The sequence below is a fragment of the Schistocerca serialis genome, chromosome 2 (genome assembly GCF_023864345.2).
Source record: "Schistocerca serialis cubense isolate TAMUIC-IGC-003099 chromosome 2, iqSchSeri2.2, whole genome shotgun sequence".
Taxonomy (NCBI): domain Eukaryota; kingdom Metazoa; phylum Arthropoda; class Insecta; order Orthoptera; family Acrididae; genus Schistocerca; species Schistocerca serialis.
Window position 1 is genome coordinate 215,381,201 of NC_064639.1, and position 15,333 is coordinate 215,396,533.

General features: G+C 44.0%; 1 protein-coding gene and 1 pseudogene across 1 annotated transcript in view; one reads left to right on the forward strand and one right to left on the reverse strand.

Annotated features, from left to right (window-relative positions):
• Positions 1–15,333, forward strand: part of LOC126456955 (mucin-12-like) — a 491,377-nt gene that overhangs the window by 379,288 nt on the left and 96,756 nt on the right. The gene's annotated exons all lie outside the window — the stretch shown is intronic.
• Positions 6,182–6,299, reverse strand: LOC126459021 (5S ribosomal RNA; annotated as a pseudogene).

Genomic DNA, 15,333 nt, shown 5'->3' on the forward strand with positions numbered 1-15,333 from the left:
CACTGCAGCACTCGCCCGGAGTACCATTATGATTAGTTTAACCATCGGGTAAAGCGAAGATAATAAAAGAATTCTGGTTTCTGAGATGAGCGGTGGGTGTTTAGTATATGGAAGACAATCTGCTACATCCATAGATCGTTGCTCAGGACGTAATCTCCTCACAGCCGTCGATGTAAAAGTGCAGCGTCAGGAAACCATTCCTACCATGACTGTACGGAGACAAACGCACCGCACAGACTTCAGCGGCGGACGACACACTCACTGCAACTACATATATCTGGAGTACTGTACTCAGTGAAGAAATTTCAGCTTACAACGGGACTGCGTCTACTCGTTGTCACTGACTTCGTCCTAAGTTATGAAATATGCAGGGCTTGGCCAGAAATGAAAGTGACTGAAATGCATCGCCACGCGTTTGGAAAAAATTCCATTTTTAGAGCGGGCTGGGTAAGGCATGAACTGTTTACATTAGAGTAGCTTTTTTTATAATACTTACACTGCAAATAAACCGAAAAAATACTTATTGTATTGTATTTGTTAAAATGTTCATAGAAGGCATAATAAGGAAAGGCAAATGAAAATTTGGGATCGCTAATAAATTTCGGGGAAGGGGTTTAAGAATACACGACAACTTCGTATATAAAATTAAATACTTTTATTACACTATAAGATGATTTACACTTGTCGGGGCATTCATCGTAAAATCGAAGAAAGCATTAACCTTTTTCGGCATCTTGCACATTTTATAATCGCAGCATTTTTACAATTACATGGTGTTCTAAAGTTTCTGTACGAAAAAGAAACTTCATTTGTATCTATAAGATGTTCCCTCCCATTGCACAGTTTGGCAGTAAACGACGTGTAACGCATCATTTCTCTATATATTGGCAACGATAGCTTGTAATGTACAATGAAACGTATTTTTGACGCTGTTTTCTCGGGACTAGATGAAAGCAGTTTTGAAGCTTTTTGATCAAATTCTTTAGCTGACGATTAAAACATACATCGCAAGGTTGCATCAGTGTTAAGCATTTGGGGGACATCACTTCACTACCGCACAATCCAAATCCTTGTCTGTCCCCGGTAGCTGAGTGGCTGCCGGCACGGTAACTCAGCGTGTTCGGTGGGAGGGTTAGCTGCCCTCTGTAATAAAAAAAACTGAGTTAATCGATCAACAACGAACTTAAACGGATGTCATATGACGTCCGCCCCGAGCAGATGCAACGAACAAAATGAGATTTAACGGAAAAAAAGTAGCCAGCGCGACAGAATGTCAATCCTAAGGGCCCGGGTTCGACTCCCGGCTGGGTCGGAGATTTTCTCCCCTCACGGACTGGGTGTTGTGTTCTCTTAATCATCATCATTTCATCCCCATCGACACCCAAGTCGCCGAAGTGGCGTCAAATCGAAAGACTTGTACCCGGCGAACGGTCTACCCGACGGCAGGCCCTAGTCACACGACATTTATTTTTAATCGAAATACTTTTCCATCGAGAAAAATTTCGTCATATAATTGTGGGTTTTAAGAGAAGACACTGGCTCTCCTCCTTGTTAGTTGATAATTCTTCAACTACACCATGTCTACAACAAGCTTATTCAGTTTTACAGCTGTCAGAAACACGCGTCACACTTCGAAGACAGAGAACTGATCTTACGAACGCAAGGATAGAAACGATTAAACCATCCAGCACGTCTTTTTTAGTGTATAATCTCAAGACTCGATGATAAATATTGGAAACGGTGCTTTTAGAAAGTATCTTTCTATTCTCAATACAGCAGGTTGTTACTGCGCTTAACGAACGTTGTGCAACTCTTTACTATTCGCTCGAAACAAATGTACCATATTATCTCCTATTCTTGAACTGAATGATTTAGCATTTTCGGTCACATGGACGTATTTGGCTGGGAAATAAATCGATTTCTGGCGAACGACCTTTAATATGTATTGTTAGAACGGCATTCAAGGTAGTTTTCTCGTGGTTACCTTTCGCTAATACGCCGCTTTCAAAATAAATCGCTTGACTGCCTCTGTCTCGGGTACAATGTTTCCCTTAATGGTTCACTGAACCGTATAATAGAGCCTCCATTGAGCCAATGTGGCACACTTACGTGCTTTCACATTATGTATTACGCCATACTCTGTTGTTTCCAGCTGACGGAAGTACTATTTTATTTGTTTCCTCTTCCACTGTTTGGATGAATGAGCTGTTCGAGGAACAATGCGCTTGGGGATTTCGTATCGCCGGAAGATTATGAGGAGCATTTGTCGACATAAAATATAAAATTACAGGTTCTGATATGAATAAAGCAACTAAACAGCGTCGTACTCATTTGCAGTATCGATGAACACTTAATTTGAATTGTTGCATTACAGAATTGGAAATAAGTGTATGACGTTACATCTCCTTCACTTCAAAAGACTACAGTACCATACATCTACAAGTAATCTGTCTGAATGTATGGAGATCTAACAATGTTTGTACTGCCTGAATCAGATGAACTAAACTGAGTTTAGAAACCGGTGTTTCTCTTGCCCTCCTTCGCAGCAAAAAAATTGTTCAAATGGCTCTGAGCACTATGGGACTTAACATCTGTGGTCATCAGTCCCCTAGAACTTAGAACTACTTAAACCTAACTAACCTAAGGACATCACACACATCCATGCCCGAGGCAGGATTAGATCCTGCGACCGTAGCAGCCGCGCGGTTCCGGACTGCGCGCCTAGAACCGCTAGACCACCGCGGCCGGCCCTTCGCAGCAACACTAACAGTTGTTACCTATATCACTATAGACGTCCATTTTGGGAGACAGAGATCAAGTTACTCCTTTTCTGTGTAAATCTGGCGGGCCTTTGAACCCCATTCTTCCAGATACAAAATCCTCTGTACTGATAAGAGTGCCATCCTCTTGGTTATTAATTCCGGTATGCCAGGGGCAACAAAATTATTGAAAAATGTCTACATTGGACTTATTTGGTTCCGATGTGACATTTAGCTTCAGTGCACTTTATTTAAATATCGTGAAACTTTGAGTGAAAATTTGCCTATTGACAATCATTATCGAATATTATGTTGATAATTAGATAATTAATCGTAATGACAGCTATTACTTATTAATGGCACTGTGAGTTATACGGAACATCAAACCACCGAGAGCATTGGGCATTTAGCACCCCACGACAGGACACACTTCCTCTTTTATTATAATAACAAATTGCTGAGAAATAAGCCGAAACATCTATTATTGTTCAATTATACGATTGACTATTACTCAGTGGGAAGAATAACGACTGTAAAATTTTCTAGGACTGTCAGTACGGGGCAGCTTAAAGTAAAATGCTTATGTAAAGCTAATTGTGGGATGAATAGATATCAGACAGATGCTTTAGAAGAATTTTAAGGAAACTTAATTCACCCTTTACAGAGGTTGCTTGAAAAAGCTTCCTTTGACAGATTCAACAATTCTGCGTGTTGAGCTGGGCAGCTACCAACTAAGATTAACACGGAAGACAGGTGGCATCACGCGCGTATCGTCACAGGTCCTTGGTGTGTGCGAGAACGTCCCGATGATGCTCGTCAAACTCTGATTGTACCCGATATAAGTACACGGAGAAGTTTACAGTTTAACATTCGAAAAGCATATCGCTGGCAACATACTGCCACATACATTTGGCTAAATGGCCACGGTGGGGGAAATCATAGATATCAGAGCTCATACAAGAGCTCAACAGTCGTCCTGCTCATGCACCTTTCGCGAATGGAACAGAAATGTGTGTAAATAACAGTGATACCTCAAGTTGTATCCACCTCACGCCGTAATACCGCTAGCGATTATAGATGTAGATTATATTCACAGCTGTTTGTGCTGCTCTCACATTACCGCTGCAAATTATGACACAGACAGTAACTAAGTGATAAGTGCAATACTTCTCGCAGGGCTAGAAGTGACGGATACGAGACAGTACTGCTGAAGAGGGTCAAGGAGTTCATATTGCGCAAGTCAATAAAACGACCCGACGTGTTCAGTACGGCTGAGTCGGTATCATTAGTGATTCTGATTGTATTCATATTTGTGGCACTTTCTGACTTGTTAGGTTTTTTGCGTCTGGAGAGTCTGACGCTATGAACGATGACGCCTTCGTTTTTAAATGTTTGTTTTTAATTCTATTGTTCTTCGACGTTGAAACAGGAGGCCGACTGGATCATTACAAGATTTTCAGCCATTAGTGAACAAGGTGAATCACATACAGCTTGAAGTCTTTTTACTGCCTCAACTTTTTAAGTTAGGCTTTTGGGAAAGCTCGGCAGGTAAAGGACCACGCAAATCTGAAAAATGTTTTAAATGCGAATTTATGTCTGTGTGTATGAGTTGCATTATTTCTGTTCAGTAAGGAGTGTTTCAAAGTGTTTGCATCGAACCTCCTGGGTGACAGATCACGTTTAAGGCTAACAACTTTTGTTAGAGGAAAAATGTTCGCTGACCCTGACGCTTTCGTATTTGTTATGTCCCTGAGGGTTGGCGGGGGTTGCTCACTCTGCACCACGCATATGTCTTGTTGGTTGCCTATAATCTAATCATCTGCTCCGTATGAAACGGGGTAAGCCCAGCAACATTAAAGTTCCTGATTCGATCCCAAATATATTTCTCTGCTAAGAGACACCCATTCTTAAGATTTCGTTGTTGAAAATTACTTTATCAATTTGCTGGGGTAGAACACCAGGTTATTAGATCCTACTAGTTCGACGACATCTAAACATCCCAGGGCCAGTGAACAATAAAAAATCCCCATCGTCGACGGGAAGCGTCAGCGAGGGTTTCGTCTCTTACAGAAGTTGTTCCCCACTACGTGATCTGTCACCACTGGAGGTTTGATGCACGTGCTCTGTACATGTGTGCTACAAGCATATGGACGCCACCAAAAGTTTGAGTTGTCAGCGATGTTTGTTGTTCGATTTAATAAAAGAAATGTAGGATCACACGCGCTCTCGTTATCAGTATTCACAATTTAACGTTTCGAAACACAGAAAGGGGCAAAGTGTGCAGTGATAAAAGTATACCTCCTTTGTGAATTATAGGGACAATGAAGGATGATGGTAACATTTCAGTCCACTCGACTTCTGTGTTTTTGACTAGATCTTGGCCGTGTTGAAGAACTATCGTTCGTGGTAATTACATTTGGTTCGGAAGATGTCCAGATGTGCTCTAGCAAGAGATGAAAAATCGGAATCCCCTCCCCTCCCCCCTCCAGAAAAAAAGGAGAGAAAAAAGAATAGACGAGAGTAGAAATCGTGCCCTGAGGGTCGCCTACAAACTTAGTTACGTGTCTACACAGTTAATCCATCCAGGCAATCGATAATCTCTACGATTTTTGCATGTTATCGACATTGATACTGGCAAGGTATCGGTCCCGGGATTTCCAAGGCTTTCGAGAATGTTTTAATTTTTTAGTCTGAAGCCGGGTAACATGTGCCAAAAACATTTCTTGTGAGATAATTAAAAATTTAAAACTTCCCTGATTTTTACCTCTACTTGCATTGTGCTGACAAATTTCGTGATTCTAATTCAACGGGAAGTACCCTATAAATTTTAATGAGTAAATTTACGATTATCCAAATATGTGACATAAATGGCCCTATCTTTTCAGTATATTGACTTTGAAGATTAACTTCTACTCCACCCAGAGAGCACAGACCTTAGTATTTAACATAAATTTCAATTTCGTACTTCTACGTGTTCCTGAGGTAAAGGTGTTTTAACAGACAGGTACACAGATACTGAATCAGATAACAAGTAACAATTATTTTTCGTATGTTAGAATTACATATTAACAACTTTCGGATTTTTTTCTTTTAGTTGTGCTGGAAAACCTTGCTTCCTGCCAAAGTTCCTGATTCTAGGTCAATGGGAAGTATCTTACACGTTTTGATAAGAGTTTGCGAATATCAAAATATATGACCCAAATAGCCCTACATTTTGACTGCATTCACTTATAAAAACCACTCCGTCTTCAGGCCACATGTGGCCCATCGGGACCATCCGACCGTCGTGTCATCCTCAGCTGAGGATGTGGTCAGCACACCGCTCTCCCGGTCGTTATCATGGTTTCCTGTGACCGGAGCCGCTACTATTCGGTCGAGTAGACCCTCAATTGGCATCACGAGGCTGAGTGCACCCCGAAAAATGGCAACAACGCATGGCGGCCCGGATGGTCATCCATCCAAGTACCACCCACGCCCGACAGCGCTTAACTTCGGTGATCTGATGTGAACTGGTGTGTCCACTACGACAAGGCCGTTGCCGCATTGACTTAGAAGTCTCGATATTATACTGGTGTAGACCTTAGTTGTTGGTATAAATTTCAACTTGATATGTCTGCCTTTACTGAGAAAAAGGGTTTTTAACAGTTAGACAGGTTCAAATGGCTCTGAGCACTATGAGACTTAACATCTATGGTCATCAGTCCCCTAGAACTTAGAACTACTTAAACCTAACTAACCTAAGGACAACACACAACACCCAGTCATCACGAGGCAGAGAAAATCCCTGACCCCGCCGGGAATCGAACCCGGGAACCCGGGCGTGGGAAGCGAGAACGCTACCGCACAACCACGAGCTGCGGACTTAGACAGGTAGACGGACAATAATCCCATAAGGGTTTCGTTTTTACCGACTGAGGTAGGGAACCTTAGTAAAAAAAGAAGCCAAGCGATGTTTGTCTTACTATATTATAGTTGTTAGTGGGAAGAAAAGATTGTGGAAAGAGAGAAGTGAATTTAATCTTCATTCCTTGCGAAACAAAACACTCCATCCTGCTTTCATATGTTACCACTTCCGTTGCGTCAGAGCTGTTGTCAGAACCAGTCCTACTAAATTCTACATGGCCGTGACCTCCACTGCGTGATTTACGTGTCTGTAAACACCACGAGTGGGTGGAGTTCCTGTTCGGGGCGTAGCCGAGTGCTGGAGGCAACGTGTGGTGACCATCTCGTTGCTAGCGGGGACAGGGGACAACGGACACCCGGTGGCTGTTACGTAAGACTTGGTGCGGGCGACGCGAGGAACAGCACACAGCAGCGTTATGAGGCGGAACCACGAGGGCACGCCGCCATAATAGAGGCGCGGCCTGCTGGGCCAACTCGCGGTTCACTGCGCATCTCGGCCAGCTGTACTCTCTCTCCAGGGTGGAGGAGACACTGCTCTGTCTCCAGCCACGAGCCGCGGAAACAACGCCACACCTCACTCCGGGAGACCTTGCCGTGTCCTGGACACGGGACGATTCTTTTCAACACGTTGAAATGATCCCTTGCGTGTAGTGACTTACACTGTCGCTACCCAATTACGTGCGAGCTAGACTCACTACACTTATAGGTAATACTAGCGGAACGATCCTGACCCTTTTTATAGGATTTCACGTTTAATGTTACTAGTGGCTAACAAGATTACATGCTGCTTCTATCATTTCTTTATATACTTTGCATTGGTCACACTGATTTACTTATTGTCTATCGACCGAGGTATGGAATAATAGGGCAGTCTGTATTATTTCACGCACCTATTCATACTTCCCACGGAAGTAATCATGTACTACTTGTTGCTCGCGTTGGTCGAGATCCAGTGACTGTTAACAGAATATGGAATCGGTGGATTCAGGAGGGTAATACGGAACGCCGTCCTGGATCCCAACGGCCTCGTATCACTAGCAGTCGAGATGACAGGCATCTTATCCGCATGGCTGTAACAGATCGTGCAGCCACGTCTCGATCCCTGAGTCAACAGATGGGGACGTTTGGAAGACAACAACCATCTGCACGAACAGTTCGACGACGTTTGCAGCAGCATGGACTATCAGCTCGGAGACCGTGGCTGCGGCTACCCTTGACGCAGCATCACGGACAGGAGCGCCTTCGTTGGTGTGCTCAACGACGAACCTGAGTGCACGAATGATCAAACGTCAGTTTTCGGATGAATCCAGGTTCTGTTTACAGCATCATGATGGTCGCATCCGCGTTTGGCGACATCGCGGAGAACGCACATTGGAAGCGTGTATTCGTCATCGCCATACTGGCGTAACCTGGCGTGATCGTAGGGGGAGGGGGGGGGGCATTGGTTACATGTCTCGCGATAGGCTACTGTTCGAGTTTTATCAAAGTCGGAAACGTGATGGTACGCATTTCTCCTCCTTACACAAAGCATCATAACAACGTTTCACCAGGCAACGCCGGTCAACTGCTGTTTGTGTAGGAGAAATCGGTTGGAAATTTCCCTCACGTCAGCACGTTGTAGGCGTGATCCCTTGCGTGTAGTGACTTACTCTGTCGCTACCCAACTACGTACGAGCTGGACTCACTACACTTATAGGTAATACTAGCGGAACGATCCTGACCCTTTTTATAGGATTTCACGTTTAAAGTTACTAGTGGCTAACAAGATTACATGCTGCTTCTATCATTTCTGTATATACTCTGCATTGGTGACACTGATTTACTTATTGTCTATCGACCGAGGTACGGAATAATAGGGCAGTCTGTATTATTTCACGTACCTATTCATACTTCCCACGGAAGTAATCATGTACTACTTGTTGCTGCTAAATTTTTACATGCTGCTCGCGTTAGTCGAGATCCAGTGACTGTTAGCAGAATATGGAATCGGTGGATTCAGGAGGGTAATACGGAACGCCGTCCTGGATCCCAACGGCCTCGTATCATTAGCAGTCGAGATGACAGGCATCTTATCCGCATGGCTGTAACAGATCGTGCAGCCACGTCTCGATCCCTGAGTCAACAGATGGGGACGTTTGGAAGACAACAACCATCTGCACGAACAGTTCGATGACGTTTGCAGCAGCATGGACTATCAGCTCGGAGACCGTGGCTGCGGTTATCCTTGACGCAGCATCACGGACAGGAGCGGCTTCGATGGTGTGCTCAACGACGAACCTGGGCGCACGAATGGTCAAACGTCATTTTTCGGATGAATTCAGGTTCTGTTTACAGTATCATGATGGTCGCATCCGCGTTTGCCGACATCGCGGTGAACGCACATTGGAAGCGACTATTCGTCATTGCCATACTGGCGTATCACCTGGCGTGATCGTAGGGGGGGGGGGGGCATTGGTTACATGTCTCGCGATAGACTACAATCCGAGTTTTATCAAAGTCGGAAACGTGATAGTACGCATTTCTCCTCCTTACACGAGGCATCACAACAACGTTTCACCAGGCAACGCCGGTCAGCTGCTGTTTGTGTATGAGAAATCGGTTTGAAATTTCCCTCACGTCAGCACGTTGTAGGTGTCGCCACCGGCGCCAACCTTGTGTGAATGCTCTGAAAAGCTAATCCTTTGCATATCACAGCATTTTCTTCCTGTAGGTTAAATTTCGCGTCGGATGCACGTCATCTTCGTGGTATAGCAATTTTAATGGCCAGTAGTGTATTTAAACAATCCTGGTTTCCATCCGGATAGTGCCGCTACTAGCGTCACTTTCATGATCCTGGTGCGAAGTTTGAACACACATCATCTTTAGTATGTAGAAACAGCGTACCAACTTTTGTTTGTTGTTGTGGTCTTCAGTCCTGAGACTGGTTTGATGCAGCTCTCCATGCTACTCTATCCTGCGCAAGCTTCTTCATCTCCCAGTACCTACCGCAACCTACATCCTTCTGAATCTGCTTAGTGTATTGATCTCTTGGTCTCTCTCTACGATTTTTACCCTCCACACTGCCCTCCAATGCTAAATTTGTGATCCCTTGATGCCTCAAAACATGTCCTATCAACCGATCCCTTCTTCTAGTCAAGTTGTGCCACAAACTTCTCTTCTCCCCAATCCTATTCAATACCTCCTCATTAGTTACGTGATCTACCCACCTTATCTTCAGCATTCTTCTGTAGCACCACATTTCGAAAGCTTCTATTCTCTTCTTGTCCAAACTGGTTATCGTCCATGTTTCACTTCCATACATGGCTACACTCCATACAAATACTTTCAGAAACGACTTCCTGACACTTAAATCTATACTCGATGTTAACAAATTTCTCTTCTTCAGAAACGATTTCCTTGCCATTGCCAGTCTACATTTTATATCCTCTCTACTTCGACCATCATTAGCTATTTTGCTCCCCAAATAGCAAAACTCCTTTACTACTTTAAGTGTCTCATTTCCTAATCTAATCCCCTCAGCATCACCCGATTTAATTTGACTACATTCCATTATCCTCGTTTTGCTTTTGTTGATGTTCATCTTATATCCTCCTTTCAAGACACTGTCCATTCCGTTCAACTGCTCTTCCAAGTCCTTTGCTGTCTCTGACAGAATTACAATGTCATCGGCGAACCTCAAAGTTTTTATTTCTTCTCCATGAATTTTAATACCTACTCCGAATTTTTCTTTTGTTTCCTTTACTGCTTGCTCAATATACAGATTGAATAACATCGGGGAGAGGCTACAACCCTGTCTCACTCCTTTCCCAACCACTGCTTCCCTTTCATGGCCCTCGACTCTTATAACTGCCATCTGGTTTCTGTACAAATTGTTAATAGCCTTTCGCTCCTTGTATTTTACCCCTGCCATCTTCAGAATTTGAAAGAGAGTATTCCAGTTAACGTTGTCAAAAGCTTTCTCTAAGTCTACAAATGCTAGAAACGTAGGTTTGCCTTTTCTTAATCTTTCTTCTAAGATAAGTCGTAAGGTTAGTATTGCCTCACGTGTTCCAACATTTCTACGGAATCCAAACTGATCTTCCCCGAGGTCCGCTTCTACCAGTTTTTCCATTCGCCTGTAAAGAATTCGCGTTAGTATTTTGCAGCTGTGACTTATTAAACTGATAATTCGGTAATTTTCACATCTGTCAACACCTGCTTTCTTTGGGATTGGAATTATTATATTCTTCTTGAAGTCTGAGGGTATTTCGCCTGTCTCATACATCTTGCTCACCAGATGGTAGAGTTTTGTCAGGACTGGCTCTCCCAAGGCCATCAGTAGTTCTAATGGAATGTTGTCTACTCCCGGGGCCTTGTTTCGACTCAGGTCTTTCAGTGCTCTGTCAAACTCTTCACGCAGTATCTTATCTCCCATTTCATCTTCATCTACATCCTCTTCCATTTCCATAATATTGTCCTCGAGTACATCGCCCTTGTATAAACCCTCTATATACTCCTTCCACCTTTCTGCCTTCCCTTCTTTGCTTAGAACTGGGTTGCCATCTGAGCTCTTGATATTCATACAAGTGGTTCTCTTCTCTCCAAAGGTCTCTTTAATTTTCCTGTAGGCAGTATCTATCTTACCCCTAGTGAGACAAGCCTCTACATCCTTACATTTGTCCTCTAGCCATCCCTGCTTAGCCATTTTGCACTTCCTGTCGATCTCATTTTTGAGACGTTTGTATTCCTTTTTGCCTGCTTCATTTACTGCATTTTTATATTTTCTCCCCTCATCAATTAAATTCAATATTTCTTCTGTTACCCAAGGGTTTCTATTAGCCCTCGTCTTTTTACCTACTTGATCCTCTGCAGCCTTCACTACTTCATCCCTCAGAGCTACCCATTCTTCTTCTACTGTATTTCTTTCCCCCATTCCTGTCAATTGTTCCCTTATGCTCTCCCTGAAACTCTCTACAACCTCTGGTTCTTTCAGTTTATCCTGGTCCCATCTCCTTAAATTCCCACCTTTTTGCAGTTTCTTCAGTTTCAATCTGCAGTTCATAACCAATAGATTGTGGTCAGAATCCACATCTGCCCCTGGAAATGTCTTACAATTTAAAACCTGGTTCCTAAATCTCTGTCTTACCATTATATAATCTATCTGATACCTTTTAGTATCTCCAGGATTCTTCCAGGTATACAACCTTCTTTTATGATTCTTGAACCAAGTGTTAGCTATGATTAAATTATGCTCTGTGCAAAATTCTACAAGGCGGCTTCCTCTTTCATTTCTTCCCCCCAATCCGTATTCACCTACTATGTTTCCTTCTCTCCCTTTTCCTACTGACGAATTCCAGTCACCCATGACTATTAAATTTTCGTCTCCCTTCACTACCTGAATAATTTCTTTTATCTCGTCATACATTTCATCAATTTCTTCATCATCTGCAGAGCTAGTTGGCATATAAACTTGTACTACTGTAGTAGGCATGGGCTTTGTGTCTATCTTGGCCACAATAATGCGTTCACTATGCTGTTTGTAGTAGCTTACCCGCATTCCTATTTTCCTATTCATTATTAAACCTACTCCTGCATTACCCCTATTTGATTTTGTATTTATAACCCTGTAATCACCTGACCAAAAGTCTTGTTCCTCCTGCCACCGAACTTCACTAATTCCCACTATATCTAACTTTAACCTATCCATTTCCCTTTTTAAATTTTCTAACCTACCTGCCCGATTAAGGGATCTGACATTCCACGCTCCGATCCGTAGAATGCCAGTTTTCTTTCTCCTGATAACGACGTCCTCTTGAGTAGTCCCCGCCCGGAGATCCGAATGGGGGACTATTTTACCTCCGGAATATTTTACCCAAGAGGACGCCATCATCATTTAATCATACAGTAAAGCTGCATGTCCTCGGGAAAAATTACGGCTGTAGTTTCCCCTTAGTTTATGTGGCACAAATCCTTCTTGGTACTTCGATTTTTTTCGATCAGTGTATTTCAAAATTTCTGTGCAGCTTATGCATAAAATGCTTGTAGCTTTCACAATAATCGTATCTTTTGTTGCACTCGTCTAGCCATCCTAGTTATCGAGACATTTAATTTTGAAATCATGGACTCCTTCGCTGGACACCAAGCAATAGACCCTCGTAATGGTATGGGACGTTACATTAGCTGCAATTCATTAATTCTGTGGTGAACGAAGACCACGATCCATGTTCCGCAGAGTGCACGACTTAGCGTCGCCGCAGATGGCAGTGTGCGTCGGGTGGGGCACGGCGTTGGCGGCTTGAGGCAGGGAAGGCCACCTGGTCGCCTTCAGCCCCACGGGGTCGAACAACCCGGGCGCTGGCAGTGGCTGCGGCGGCGGCGGCGGCGGCGGCGGCGGTGCGGTGGCGGTGAGGCCGGTCTGGTTTTGTTTCCACGTAAGGCGTGGCCGCCGGGTTCAAGGCTGTTCGAGCGACCGCCCCGGCGCCTCCGCAGTCGCAGGCCTGCGCTGCCGCTGGCTACCGCCGCTTACGTGCGGTCCGTGGCACTCCGGTGATCGCCCTGCTGTGTACCGAAGGTATCGGCATTAAGATTGTAACACCGTGCAGGCACTACGAAAACAAATAGTTACGAACTGCACTACACGCCTGCGTATGAGAAAGATAAGCATTTCAGTGCAACTGCACAAAGTAAGTGGGAATAACGCCATCTATATGAGGAGACAAAAGTCATGGGGTACCTCCTAATGCCGTGTCGCACCCCTTTCGCCTGGCGTAGTGCAACAACTCGACGTGACAAGTCGCTGGAAGTTGCCTGCAGAAATACTGGAGTCGTATCGGCTCTGTAACAGTCCATAACTGTGAAAATATTGCTGGTGCAGGATTTTGTACACGAACTTACCTAGCGATTCTGGCCCATAAATGTACGATGGGATTAATGTCAGCCTATCTGGGTGGCCGAATCATTCGCTCGAATTGTCCAGAATGTTCTTCAAACAAATTGCGATCATTTCTGCCACAGGTGACATGGCGCATTGTCATCCATCGTTGTTGCGCAAAGTCCATTAATTGCTGGAAATTGTCTTCAAGTAGCCCAACATAACCATTTGCAGTCAATGATCGCTTCAGTTGGACCAGAGGACCGTGTCCTCTCAATGTAAACACAGCGCACACCATTATGAATCCACCACCAGTTTGCACAGCGCCTTGTTGACAACTCTGCTCCATAGCTTTGTGAGGCTTGCGCCACGCTCGAAACCTACCATCAAATTATACCAACTGAAATCGGGACTCATCTGACCAGGTCACGGTTTTCCTCTCGGCTAAGATCCAATTGATATGGTCATGAGAAGAGGAGAGGCGCTGAAAGCGATGTCGTGATGTTAACAACGGCAGTCGCATCCATCGTCTGATTGCCACAGCCCATAACGCCAAATTTCGCCGCACTATTGTAGCAGATACGTTCGTCGTTCGTCCCACATTGATTTCTGCGGATATTTCATCCAGTATTGCTTGTTTGGTAACTCCGACAACTGTATGCATACGGCGCTGCTCTCGGTCGTTAAGTGAATGTCGTCGGCCACTGCGTTGTCCGTGGTGAGAGGAAATGTCTGAAATTTGGCATTCTCTGCACACTCTTGGCAGTGTGGATCGCAGAATACTGAATGCCCTATCGATTTCAGAAATGGAATGTCCCATCCATCCAGCCCCAACTACCATTCCGGGTTCAAAGTCTGTTAATTGCCGTTGTGTGGCCTTATTCACATTGGAAACCTTTTCACATTAATCAGATGAGTACAAATGGCCGCTCCACCAACGCTCTGCCCTTTTATAACTTGTATACGGTATAATACCGTCATCGGTATCCGTTTATATCGCTATCTTATGAGCTTTTTTTAGAAAAGAAATCTAGGGTACGTTATCTGGCCATACAGAGAGTATTTTGGCGACGAGTCGTAAATATTTCCGACTGATTCTGAAAAACCAGCAGGCTCCATCTGTGCGTCAATGGAGACACGTCTTTCAGGCCGTTACCCACAGTTCATGGAACCGGAGATCCCGCCTGTTCAATTGGGCACTTGCGAGTAGATATCTGGGATGGGCCTTCAGTTTGCTTTAATTTCAATTGACAACAAGTTTTAGTTTTTCCAAATATGGTGAAGGAGTGGACCCAAGATGCCATGGAAAACTTATACAATTTTACCACCAAAGAATTTATTTGGGGAACTTGATCCACGGACATTAGGCGGCCTGCAATCCAAAAATCGTGTGTCCGAAGAGGTGCTTGAAATATTTCTAGATATTATTCCAGGTGTGGATCAAATTGTAATAAAAGCTAAGCTACCAAAGTAGAGATCAATTTTCAGAATAGATGGGGTCCTCTGAAAGAAGCGGGAGACTGAAATGTATATGTCAACACTATGATGTGTGCCAACAAAAACCATTCGTGCGACTTTTTTCGAGAAATATAGTGGTTGAACAAATACATGGAAAAACCGCAGAACATAAATGAAGATTCTAGTCAAGCCTGCAGTGTGCGCTCTTGTATTTTACCCCGACCGGCACCTCTGTAATGTCATGTGTCACTTGTGGTCAGAAACATGTACTGTGCAATTGTGAGTGCGCTATGTCGGAGATCAGTGAACCATAACGTTGCTAAATTGTTGGTGCCCGTATGGTGGGTCCTTCTGTAACCATGC